This window comes from Cynocephalus volans, chromosome 11 (assembly GCF_027409185.1).
Source record: "Cynocephalus volans isolate mCynVol1 chromosome 11, mCynVol1.pri, whole genome shotgun sequence".
Taxonomy (NCBI): domain Eukaryota; kingdom Metazoa; phylum Chordata; class Mammalia; order Dermoptera; family Cynocephalidae; genus Cynocephalus; species Cynocephalus volans.
The window spans coordinates 83,294,114-83,307,306 of record NC_084470.1 but is presented as its reverse complement, the minus strand read 5'-3'; the positions used below and the strand labels follow the sequence as shown (position 1 = coordinate 83,307,306).

At 34.9% G+C, this 13,193-nt stretch overlaps 1 non-coding gene across 1 annotated transcript; it reads left to right on the top strand.

Moving 5' to 3' along the window:
* Nucleotides 1-524: 524 nt before the first annotated feature.
* Nucleotides 525-631, top strand: LOC134391417 (U6 spliceosomal RNA). The gene has a single exon (XR_010024958.1). It is a non-coding gene; the product is annotated as a U6 spliceosomal RNA (small nuclear RNA).
* Nucleotides 632-13,193: the final 12,562 nt, after the last annotated feature.

The window sequence follows — 13,193 nt, the reverse complement described above, 5'->3', positions numbered from 1 at the left end:
ATTTAATAGCAAAATGTTGGGTTGCATGAAAAGACATACTCAAACTGCGGGGAGACTGCATGGTAATTTTGCCATTAAATGCTAACAATATTTGTAAATAGAATGGCTGTAAGTGAAAACTAATCACCATTTTTTAGTTAAGTGCCCCATGAAACAAATATAATAATGACTTTTTCAAATGAAAGGTGTGGGTCTCTTTCCTTCATATAAGAATCACTGTGTTAAGTAAAAGATGTATTAACCATGTAGATATGATGGTTCTTTACGTGATGAGATAGAAAACTAGAATCCAGGGAAACAATGTAAGCAGAGGCTGTTAGAAAACCACTAGGTACCCTAAAATTAGGGCTTATAACTTGTATCATTGGACACGAAATAAAAATTTTTTTTTTCCCTTGGAGAGATGCTGTATTCTATACAGCATGATCCACAGATTAGATTAGAAGGGGCAAAGGCTGGTTTTATATACACAGATGTAGCTTCCCCCAAGACTTCCTCATTTCTATTGTAGTAAGAGATCCAGAGTGCTTGCTTTGGCAACACATATACTAAAATTGGAATGACAGAAAGAAGGTTACTATGATCTTTGTGTGAGGATGACATGCAAATTTCACTGGAATGACATATTCAAAGGGCTGGATGAAAATGGTGGTCAACCAGTCAACCAAGAATTCGATGTCCAGCAAAACTAAAACTGTGTTTGTGGGATTATATTGTGTAAAGATGTAACTTGTATGACATTAACAGCAAAGGAGGAAGGAAGCAACAGGGATATAATGGGGCAAAGTTTTTGTATACTATCAGATCAAGTTAGTATTAATCTGACCAAGATTATTTCATTAAAATGCTTATTGTAATCCCCAGAGCAGCCACTCAGAAAATAATCTTTGAAATATAGTAAAAGAAACAAGAAACAAAATGATACACTGGAAAATATTTATTAAACATAAAAGAAGGTAGCAATGGAGGAATAAAAAAAAGACATGGATATATAGGGAAAAAAGCACAATGCCAGATGTCAGTTCTACCTTATCAGTAATTACATTAAATGTAACTGATTTAAACACTTTAAAGCAGAGATTGGTGAAAGTTTTAAAAATTAATTTTAATTAATCAATTTTTCAATTAACTAAAAATGTAATCCAATTATATGCTATCTAGAAGAGATAAACTTTAGATTCAAAGATATTTAAAGAGTGAAAATAAAAAGATGAGAAAAAGATATACCGTGGGGAAAGAAACCAAAACTGAGCTGGGGTAGCTGTACTAACATTAGATAAAATAGACTTTAAGACAAAAATTGTTACTAGAGGCAGACAGGGACAACTTATAATGATAAAAAGGTCAATCCATCAGGAAGATAAAATAATTCCAAGCATATATGTACATAATAACATACTCCCAAAATATGCAAAGCAAAACTGACAGATTTGGAGAAAGAAACAGACAATTGAACAATAATAGTTACAGACTTCAACACCACACTTTCAGTAATAGAACAACTAGGTAGAAGATCAAGAAGGAAATAGAAGACAAAGAGAGGTCTGGATGTTTCCACTAGGCTTCTGCAGGAGAACACAGGAATGGTTTAATAGAAAGCCATAGAGTCATATACCAAGGTGGAACAAACCTGCATTAGTCAGAGTTCTCCAGGAGAAACAGAGCCAACAGAATGTGTATATATATATATCTCTACATATATATATATGTATGTATATATATTTAGAGATTGGGGTGGGGGATGGGGGGGCAGACATTGGCGGGGATTTATTTTGAGAAATTGGCTTATGTGATTATGGAGGCTTGTTAAGTCCAAAATCTCCAAGGTAGGCAAGCAGGCTGGAGACTCATGGAAGAGTTGCAGTGTGAGTCCAAAGGCCATCTACTGGCAGAATTTCTTCTTGCTCAGGGGGTCAGTCTTTGCTCTATTAAGGTATTTAGCTGATTGTATGAGGCCCACCTACATTATGAAGGGTAATCTGCTTTACTCCAAGTCCTCTGATTTAAATGTTAATCTCATTAAAAAACAAAACAAAACAATAAATAAAAATTAAACACTTCACAGAAACATCCAGCATAGTATTTGACATAGTATCTGGGCACTATGACCCAGCCAAGTTAACACATAAAATTAATGATCACTGGACGCTGTTGCTGAATTAGATAGATTATGTAGCTAATACTCAGAATGGTCTGTCAGCACCAGCAAGACCTGAGGTGGACCACGAACAACAATGGATTTCTGGACCCTGGTAGTCCAGGAGAACCAACCTGACCACAGTTTTACTTCATGATTTATAAAAGGTTGGTGTGGTGGTGACTGGGTAAAGCTGGCATTAAATGCAAGTGGTAAAGCATAGTAGTGAAGGCATTCAAGGAGCCAGAAGATAGAACAGGTCCCAGGCACTTGGATATGCAGCCCCTTTCTATTGTGCTCTTGGAGTCATGTAAATTTCCAAGTTCCCAGGAAATTTTGTGGGAAATAGAAGTGGAAGAAAGAATACCTCTGAAATACTGCTGGATTACTAGGAAGACTGTTACCTAAAACAGGTGCCGTGTTTCTCAACATGAACACTACTGAAATTTTGAACTGGAAAATTCCTTGTTGTGGGGAGATATCCCAGGCATTGCAGAAGAACTTAGGAGAATCACTGGCCTCTACCCATGAGAAGCGAACAGTACAAGTTGTGAGAATCAAAAATGTCTCCAGACATTGCCAGATGTCCCCTGGGAACAAAATCATGCAAGCTGATAACACCCAACCAACAAACAACAATTCTCCTAGTTCATCTCTTTACCCTTCATTAACTCCTTCTCAGGAAAAGTTATTTAGTTGATGGTAGTCAAGGTGATGATCTACAGTGGTAGAAGTTCCTAACTCTTGCATCTGTGCCCATGCTTAACAACTTGCCTTTAACAGACTCAGGTTGTCTTTCTTAGATACTGCTCAACGTAGTAAAATTACCAGAAGCAGTTTTTAATTCAGCTTTACCAGTAATAAAAATGTTTCATCACTTTAATTCTTATCTAAATTATTTTGTAGGTCCTCAGTTTGCTATTAATAATAAAATAATTTGCAACAGATATTTTTTCCTTTAAGAACACTGATTTTCAATTTTCTTGATGTATTTTCTTAGAAAATGGTTTAAATACCTTTCATGTCAGCTCCACAGTCTCCTGAAAAACTTTTGCAAAATCTCCCATTCTTTTAGGTAAAAATTTCTGTCACCATTGCTGGCATTAGAAAAATGTCTTTAGTCTACCAAGAACATTTTTAAACATGTGTTTTATTTTTAAATTTTATCTTGATCCTGACTCACCAAAGATATTACATAAGACCTCACCTACAGAGAGAGCCATGCCTCCAAAATACAGATACGACAGTATAGAATCTTTGTAGATCTCTTTCTATTTCCTTTTCTTTTTTTTTCTTTTTTGATTTTCTTTTTGGCTAGTAGAAACCTGATTTTATCACAACATAATCATAATCAGCAGTTTAAAAAAAATTACTCAATGCAAAAAAAATCCCTATACTTTCATGCAATCATTTTATAGCCAGTATGGAAAAAAAAAAAAAAAAAATCCTTGCCAAGTAAAGGCATTAACACATTTTCAAGTTACTTCTCAAGTGCAATTTTTCCCTTGGCTCAGCATTCCATTTTTATAGCACCTATTAATCAAGTCTAAGCAGCCTTTAAGTCCCCAACCCCTACTTCAAATTACCTCACAATCGCTGCCCACTTCTCTCATTGTTTCTGGTACTATCTTGCCTTGCCTCCAATGTTTTAACTCAGCTTTTTGTTCGACCCCTTCAATCATCTCAATTCTACTATCCTTTGAGAACAGCAGCCATCAATTTCCAAAATCATAGAACAAGGACTAATGTTTATACTTTCAAAGGGGATTCACTGAATAATAAAGACCATTTAAGAAATGCCAGGAAATATTTATTACTCCAGAATTCAGAGCAACTAGCCCACACTGTAGAAAAACACCATTTTTTCCCCAGAATTGGTAGAGAGAAAAAGGAAAAACAGTACTAAATTTATCTTTGTTCAATATTGTATTTGAATATTAAAACTCACAGAATCTAAGAAGCAATTAACTTAATCAAGAGTAGGAGGAAAGACCAGCTATAGAAAATAGCTCCTCCCTCAATTAAAATAAGTATTTTAAGAAGTGAGGGATATGTAAAAAAACATATATAAGAAGATCCATAAAATGTGTGTGTGTGTGTGTGTGTGTGTGTGTGTGTGTGTGTGTGTGTGTGTGTAGTACAGTCATGCAATGAACCGGGTATTTTCTCCACTGAGAAATGATTAGATCAAAAAAATTTTACTATTTCACTGAGTTAGAAAGCCACAGATAAAGGGTTGGCTATTTTCTTCTATGTCTTTATGCTTAAAAGTAACTGCTAAATTGCTAAGGATTTATGATCTAAATCTTATTAACCTATTTTTCCAGATATTTAACATCATTCTAAATACTGTTATTCTATAGGTCTCTTTTTGCATGTTCCCATTAGAATACTAAGATCTGAGCATGAGCAATATACAGAGAAATCAGAGGAATCTCAAGTTTGCTAGAAATCGTTTAAAAGGCAAGGGCAAATCACATCTAAAACCCAAGCTACCTGTATTTTTCTTCCATAGCAACAATCAAAATAATACCATTTCTCGCTCTATTCCTAGCCTTGACAAAGTTCAGCCATGAAAACATTACATCCTGTGTGAAATTTGCAGACTGCCATTCAGAAATTCATAAAAAAAACACCTTTATTGAATAAACAGCGTGTGTACTTCTGCAAGGACACTCTCTGCTCATTATGTTCAGTATCCCAAATCTACCATTATGCTTCTTGAAAGTGACAGTAAATTTCTTCCAAATACAATTTCTTCATATCTATTTTATGGATAATGCAAAAAAAAAAAAAAAAGAAGCAAATTAAAGAGGAAAACAGGTTAATTTTATGCCAATCATTAAACTAGTGACAGGTGCCACCATATGTTGCGACAAGATCTCCTGGCCATGGGTCATTGCTTTGAAAGGAACTAACGAATGTGTGCAGTCCTGTGACACACCAAAAGGCCCCCTGGGATTGCATGCAAGATCTCATGACAGGTATGAAATTAACTCGTGGCATCACGGTATTTTCCAAACATGACAGCGCCCAGATCAGTTGCCACTTAGCACAGTGGAGATTGTAGTAAGAACTGCAACATCTAGGAAATGATTTCAGTGGGATCTCTGATGGGCCATAAGGAAAACCATCCCCAAAGAGAATGCCTAGAGAGGTTATAAACATAGAAGGCAGTGGTCAAATTCATAGACATTAAGCAAAATAATACTATTTTGGATATTCTTGTAATTTTAATTTGCTTCCTGGCCTACTTTGTATAGAGCAGATGAATAAAGTATTCAGTGTTCTATTTTGAGGAGCTCTTTCTTTCTTTCTTGAACTGGAACAAGAGTTTCAGTCACAAGTTGAAGAAGTACTGGGCAACCACGTTTCCTTCCATCTCACATGCACAAACACACACTCGCACACACATTCCACTCCTACGTCTAGCAAAATAAAACACAAACGCCCAAAGTCTAACTAAATGCTATAATCATATTACACTATAATCATATAAAGTCTGCAAACTGTAACTATAAAGCTCCTAGTTATATAAAAGAAAGATGTTAAAAAAGCAAAGCAAAACATTTGTATCATATAATTAATGAATGTGTCACAGGCTTACTTGACTGATTTCTGAGTTAATTCTCTTGCCTACGCCCATTCCAAATGTGATGTCAATGATAATAGGAGGAAATGGGAAAACAGGGAAAAGGCGGAATAAGCAAACTTAACATTTAGAAATAAAGTCACATAAATAAGGTATTTATGGTTTTTAATTTCTAATATAAAAACAACATCTCAGTTCTGAGTGGCACTTTTTTTGCACAATTTTGCCAGTATAAGGTAGGAGAAATAAATCATAAGGACAGTGATTATAGTATTAAATGCAAGCAATTTGTTGTCCAAAAAAGGAAAAAAGCAACATGTGAAATTGAATGTGATAGAGCAGGGAACGCAAGAATATACAAGATTCAGTGCTATGTTCTTCTGCCAACAGTCAAATTAAGCATATTAATGTTATGTGTATATACACATATAGAATATTATACTCTGGTTTCACAATCTGGGCACTAGTTACTCACTCATAGTACTTTATTCTGCTTTTCTAAATATAAATTTCCTCCACAGTTCTTTTATGATCCCAGGACATGGATATTATCTTTTAATTCTAGGACTGGGAATACCTTAACACTTCATCACATAGTATCCTTCAGTTTCCAAGCAGATGCACAATATTTTTTTTTAAGATCTGTAAACATTTAGTGTAGACGGTAAATGATTTCTTGGAATGAATACATATATAACAAACACTATATGTCAGGCACTGTTCTACGAACCTTACAAGTAATTTATTTAATCTTAATAATAATTCTATGAGGTAGTACTGTAGACTGGATACCCCCCAACCTCACTGAAGCTTAATCTTCACTGCAAATGTTGAAGGTGGGAAATGCTACTATGGTAATTGAAAGGTGGGGCCTCAAAGAAGTCTTTGGATTGTACGATCATGCAGAAGTGAATGGATTAAAAATGGTGGTCAGGGGTGTGGTTCTGAGGGCTTTAAAAGAAGAGAGGAATCTGTCTTTCTCTCTGCTCTTTCTGCTTCCACCATCTTGCAATGTGAGACCCCTGAGTCACTGTCACCACCACCAGATGGACTTTGCACTTTCCAGCCTCAGAAACTGTAAGCAATAAATTTTGTTTTCTTTATGAATCACCCAGTTCCAGGTATTTTGTTGTAAGCAGCAGAAACAGACTAAAACAGATAGGTGCTATTATCATCTCCAATTTTCAGATGAGAACACATGGGGTGCAAAGAAGAGAAGTCATTTTCCCAAGTCACCAGCTAATAAGTGCAATACTCTGGAACTGAACCCTAATAATCTGGCCCAGAGCTCACACTGCTAACCTTCATGCCATTATGCCATAGAAGTCCTTTCCAGATCAGTGTACAACAACTTTTCCAATCATGAGGACTTCCTTGGGACTTAAGTTCCTCTTGCTATTGTCTCTTACTGAAACTTCATGATCAAAGACAACTGAGTCACTGAATTCTAAATAGTTATAACTCTATACCCAACACTGTAAAATACTAACTTTCCCCCAAGCAGGCTAACCTCTGCATTTCCCCATTCCCAACACCCCCCCAACAAAGTCTGTAAAGAATGCTATAACAATCTTAGTGTTTTAACAATCCTAGTGTTTTAATAATCCCAGACTTCAGAGCTCAACGTATTTTATTAAGTATCTATGATGTGGATATATCATATATATTATAAACATTTAATATAATGGTGAATTAAACACACATGATGATCTTTACCTTCACAGCATTTTAGATAGGTGGAGAAAATACATTATAAAAGTAATGATGACAATGATTATATAATATTTATTTTTAAATATATTTTTAAAAAATAGTATAAACAGGTGATTTAGACTTTGTCATCTAATAGGTCTTTAACACAACTCTTCTGATTATTAGATTTTAGAACATAAATTATTTTTTTACATGTTCAAACTCCTAGTTTTTTTCAATCTGCTTAAAGGGTTTTAAATATTAAATGAGATGAAATATAAAATGCTTAGCAAATCACTTGGCACATAATATATATTCATTAATAGTATCTTTAATCATTATTGCTAATAAGGTTTACATTTTACACACGTTTTCTTTTATGTAAGTTTATCCTTACACAAGTGTTCTTTTCAGACTAAGAACTGTTCCTTTCAATTACAGTAATGGTCTTTTTTCAATTTCAGCAAATAAAGATTTCTCATTATAGAAAAATAGCAAGTTTATTAAATTACCCATTCAACAATCTCATGAATACATAAAAAGTTAGACTACTGGAAAAGGCAAAACACCCATTCCTATGTGTCTACTTTTCCCTGCCCATAATGTCATACAAATTACCTGCTAGCTTTCTCTGCAGCAAAGTAGTAAATATTTTACTATAGATGACAAAATTGTGTCATTGTGTAACTAAAACAATTCACAATATATGTTTTTTTTCTATAGAGATGAGACAAACCTAGACCCTTGTCATTGATACACATCAACAGAAATAAGAAAATAATATTATGAAAGTTAAAAGCACCCACACATAACTGGAAAGCAAGTAGGATATTCGCTTCTGTACTGCAAATGATTTATTTTCTCAACCTGACAATGGAAATCTGCCCAGTAAATATGAAGTTTAAACGAATAAATTATTTTAATATAGCAAAATGCCTTCATAAGATGTTAACATGATGCTGGACAATGAGTCACCCAGTGATTAAGAGCCTGGTCCCTACCACTGAGCAGTTGGGGAAACCTGAGCAATCCACCCCTCCCTATAGGGGACAGTTTCATCACTAGTAAATAAGTAGAATAATCCTAACCTAAAGACTGTTGCAAGAATTAAGCACCTACTGTGTGCCAGTGCCATGTCAGGCACTAAAGATACAGTGGTGGGCAGGATTAGACTGGGTTCTGTGCTAACAGAATTTATTGTCTAAATTCTTCATTTAGAAAAGAGGGATATTGCTTCTTGTCTCAAAAATGATGAAAATAAGTTATGTGGTCCACGAGAATGATAAATGAAGATGTCACCAAGATCACAGTGGTATATACAGAAAGCATGAGGATTCAATAAAGCATCAATAATGTTTCTTGCACATTAGCAATTGGGTAAATCATCATATGAATAAAAGAAACGGAGAAAAAAATCTTTCATCTAGTTATGCAGATACTTTTTGTATTTCACAAATTGTGGGAAGGAATTTTCCAATTGCAGATGATTTAGATGATCCTAAAAATGTTTAAAATAATCCCATTTAAGTGTTGAGCATCACATTTGGAACACTCAAAACCAAATAATGTGCTGCTAATCAAAAAGAACCATTGGTGATGTGTCAGCCTACATCTCACTAGAGAGAAATAATAAGCCAAACAATGACTGCACCAGAAAATTCTAGTACAGTAGATGGGTTTAGAATATTGTGGGCGAATGACCTTGAGAGGCAGTTCTTTCCCATTTACCTAATCTCAGTAGTGGACACATTTATCCTGCTTATCTAAAGATAGCTTTAGTCAATTATTAGTTTTGAATGCTCTAATCTGAGCATGGTTTAACTTAAACAAACACATTTTTATTAAAATAGTAAGATTTCTGAATATTACCTGAAATGTGTGTGTGTGTGTGTGTGTGTGTGCGTGCGCGCGCAATGTTTTAGAGTAACCAGAAATTGCATGTAGTATTCTGTCCAGATCTGCTCTTAACAATCTACCCAGGGACAGCAACTCTTAAGAAGTAATCACTGACTTTTAACTTTTAGCTCATGATTCAAAAAGACTATTGGTGGGTACTTAAATTGCACCTGTAAGAGTTCCAAAAGTGATTTAATGAATGACGATAATGTAAATTTTAGAGTAAAAAACATAGTAAAAACTGTGTTAATGGATTTGGCTTTTTGGAATAACATTGATTTCTCTTTTCAAAATTCAGATCTTATATCTAAAATTTTGCTAACTAGTAATTTCGATTTCACTCGACTTATTTGTGGAGCGGGTGAAAACGTCAATGGCAGACAGTCTTATAGAGTATGAGTGTCTCATTACCATAATTGTCTCCTTTATTAAGTTGTCTTTTGGCAGATTGTGAACATATATACATAACCTGTTGTACTGAATATTATTCGTATGATCCTTTAACTATTTTTGGTTTGTTTAATCAATTAAAAATAATTTAGAGATGTAAAGAAAAAAAGCAATTAATGATTTGAGTTAGGAGAGGCTGTACAGGCTAGTTAAGCAAAGAGGGGAAAAGTGTAGTGGACATGATGGATGAGAACATGCCAAGGCTCTGTGGTCACAGGGTGTGGAGAATGCGAGTGAGGAAAAGAAGGTCAGTGAATGGGAGCCAGTGAAGTGAGGGCGATTTGGTCAAGTTACTGGGTCTACTTCACTGAGGCTTTGTAGGCCATGTAAGGAACTTATCTTTACCAAAAGGGGGAATGGAAAGCAATAAATTTGCTTTTAAGCATCAACACATTTTAAGCAGAACAAAGGTGCAATCAAATTTGTATCTCAGAAAAAAAATTCTCTGGGTATAGTATGGAGAATGACAGTATGGGCAAGAGTAGACTGGAGTAATTAGGAAACACATCCAGTAGGCAAATAAATTTAACAGATGCCATCCCACCACCTCTAATTTAAACAAAGGCAGGAATATCACAATTTAAAAATAAGAAGCATTCATATGAGATATACATTTTTCTTCTTTGAAAGAAGTAATTATGACAAAAAACATGAACTTGACATTAAAATTCATGGTCCCGATAATTTTATGATACATTTTATTTTGTTCTTGCACGGGGAAAATGGGAGAGACAGTAGACAGGAACGAATGTGAATGTAAATTTAGCTCCAAGCACATATTGATAAGGCTTAATGGCAAAACAATAAAGATCTGGAGGACCCAGGATCTGAATAAGATTAAAGGAGATAACACAGAGGCTAAGAAGAAAATGATTAAGTTTGGGAGTGATAATTACCTCTAAGGAATTAAAGAGCTTAAGTAGTTGTGGAAAAAGACAGCTAAACTAAAACATATTGATTCAGGCTTCTGGATAAGGAACTCTCCCCTGTCTGGGGTGAGACAAACTAACCACTTTCAGAGGGAGCAATAATGTGGTCAGAGGAAGGGCAAATTCATTAAAGTCATGAAAAGTCCACTGAGCAAATTCTAATTATTGCACACTCAGTTATGCCAACAGGACAAAAATGACAACAGGACTGAAAAATTCACCTGGAACACTGCTAAGCTCCCACTTTCTTAGGGTCTTTGCACAGGCTGTTCCTCTCACCTGGACAGTTCCTGCTCAGATAGTCATGGAACTATGCCTCATTCAAATCTCAGGTCCAAAGCCACTGCTTTGGACTAACCCACGTCTTTGTTTTACTTTTCTTTATAGGAAATATCACCATCTGACATCTCTTCATTGATCTGGCTATTTATCTCCCTAGACTAGACTGTAACTCTCATAAGGGCAGAATTTTGTCACATTCACCTCTATATCCCCAGCACAAAATGCCTGGCAATTATAAAAGTTTAGTAAGTAGTGAATGAATGCAAGATTGAATGAATGAAAAGGTGAATCCAGCTGGAAGTAGATGTCCAGCAGTTGGAAATGTGTGTGTCATTTGTTGCTTTGAACTATTTTTTTTTCCTGCTGTTTATTTTATTTTTATTTTTTATTTTATCTTTTTATTGTAGCATAGTTAATTGTACATATCTGTGGGGTACAGAATTGAATATCAATATTTGTGTGCAATATGTGATGCTCAAATCAGGATAATTAGTATATTCAACATTATACAATGTAATCATTTTTTGTGGCCCTTTACCAATTCCTCCCTTAACCCCCTCCCCCTTTCCCACTTCTGGTAACCTCAGTTCTGTTCTCTCCTTTGAGAGTTCAGCATATTATTGTGATTGCTGTATCTTTCTTTCTTTTTATCATTTATTCTTTTTTTAGATCCCACTTATGAGGGAGGGCATATCGTATTTCTCTTTTTGTGCCTGGCTTATTTCACTTAGCATAATTTTCTCTAAGTTCATCCATGTTGCTGCCAATGGCAGTATTTTGTTCTTTTTTATGGCAGAGTAGTATTCCATTGTGTAAATATACCGCATTTTCCTTATCCAGTAGTCCAAAAATGGACATTTAGGTTGGTTCCAACTCTTGGCTACTGTAAATAGGTCTGATAAACTATTTGAATATAACTCTTCCCTGATCTTGTAACTTCTTTTCTAGAATGTGACCATCTCCACAGCATTTTTAGTTATAAGACCTAAAATTCTCTTTTGCCTTAAGTGCCTTGCAACTGAAAACTGCCAATGGTTAACACACTAACTTACTATAAGGAAACTGAAGGCAGATTCTAGGTCTAATTCATCTTCCTCTTTCCACAGAACCAAAACACCTTGTAAAGAAAGAAGCCTGCATTCCTGAAATATTTCTGAGAGGGAAAGAGGAAAAGGGAAATGAAAAAATGCTTAAAATTTATGAATTAGAAATATTTCTTTACCAAACTTAAGACCTGGAAGACCAAAAAGCCCTCATAAAAATGGCAAAGAAGAATGTAATGGTAGAAACAGAAACAAAAAAAAATTGTGAATGGGAAATATGTTTGTCACTGCACCTAAGTGCTGGAAGAAGATGATAGAGTCCATGCAAATATGACAAAGAAAATGGTGATGATAAAAATAGGACAAAAACTACAACAACAAATGTGAACCCAATAATTGCCCCAGTATTTTTTTGGCATTGCTACATGTGCTTCTACAAATGTAATGTTTTAAATAACAGTAGCACAAAAACAATAAAAATTTTATAGTAATTAACTGATATAAGAATTGCCTGTATCCTTAGCAACTGGTAAGATTATTTATAAACATGTTATTCAGGAATATAAGAATTTCATTTACGCAATTCTGTTGAAACCCTGCTACACTAGAAAATTTCTACCATTTGACTTCATAGCATGTGCCAAAACCATGTTTTATCACAATGTGATTTTTAATAGCTAGATATGTGACTACCAAATAGAAATGTCACAAAAACATGATCTCCACTTAACATGAAAGATGACTTTTCATAAGAGTGTTTCAAACACAGCACGCATAATGAATGGAACAACCACGATGCTTCCCCAAAACACGACTCTCTTACCCTCATTCATCAATGTTCACTTTGATTTCCTTTTCCTGCCTCCATGGCTTTTCTTAATCTATTTGTCAGATAACCATATCACACATTTCCTGATTTCTACAGCTTAGCACAAAAATATCAGCCTTCTCAGCTCTGCATCCCTGACTTTCCATTTAAGCCAATGTGCATTCAAAATTACACATTTTGGGCAGTTTTCCTCCACCCTCACAAATGAAGACTTCCAATACACAAATCTCCTTCATTTTACCTTAGTAGAATTTCTCTTTGGGTACATGGGTTAGCCATAAGAATAGTCTTTGTAAAAAGCTTTACATTATATTTTTCTGCATGAGTTTAAGAATATAAGTCT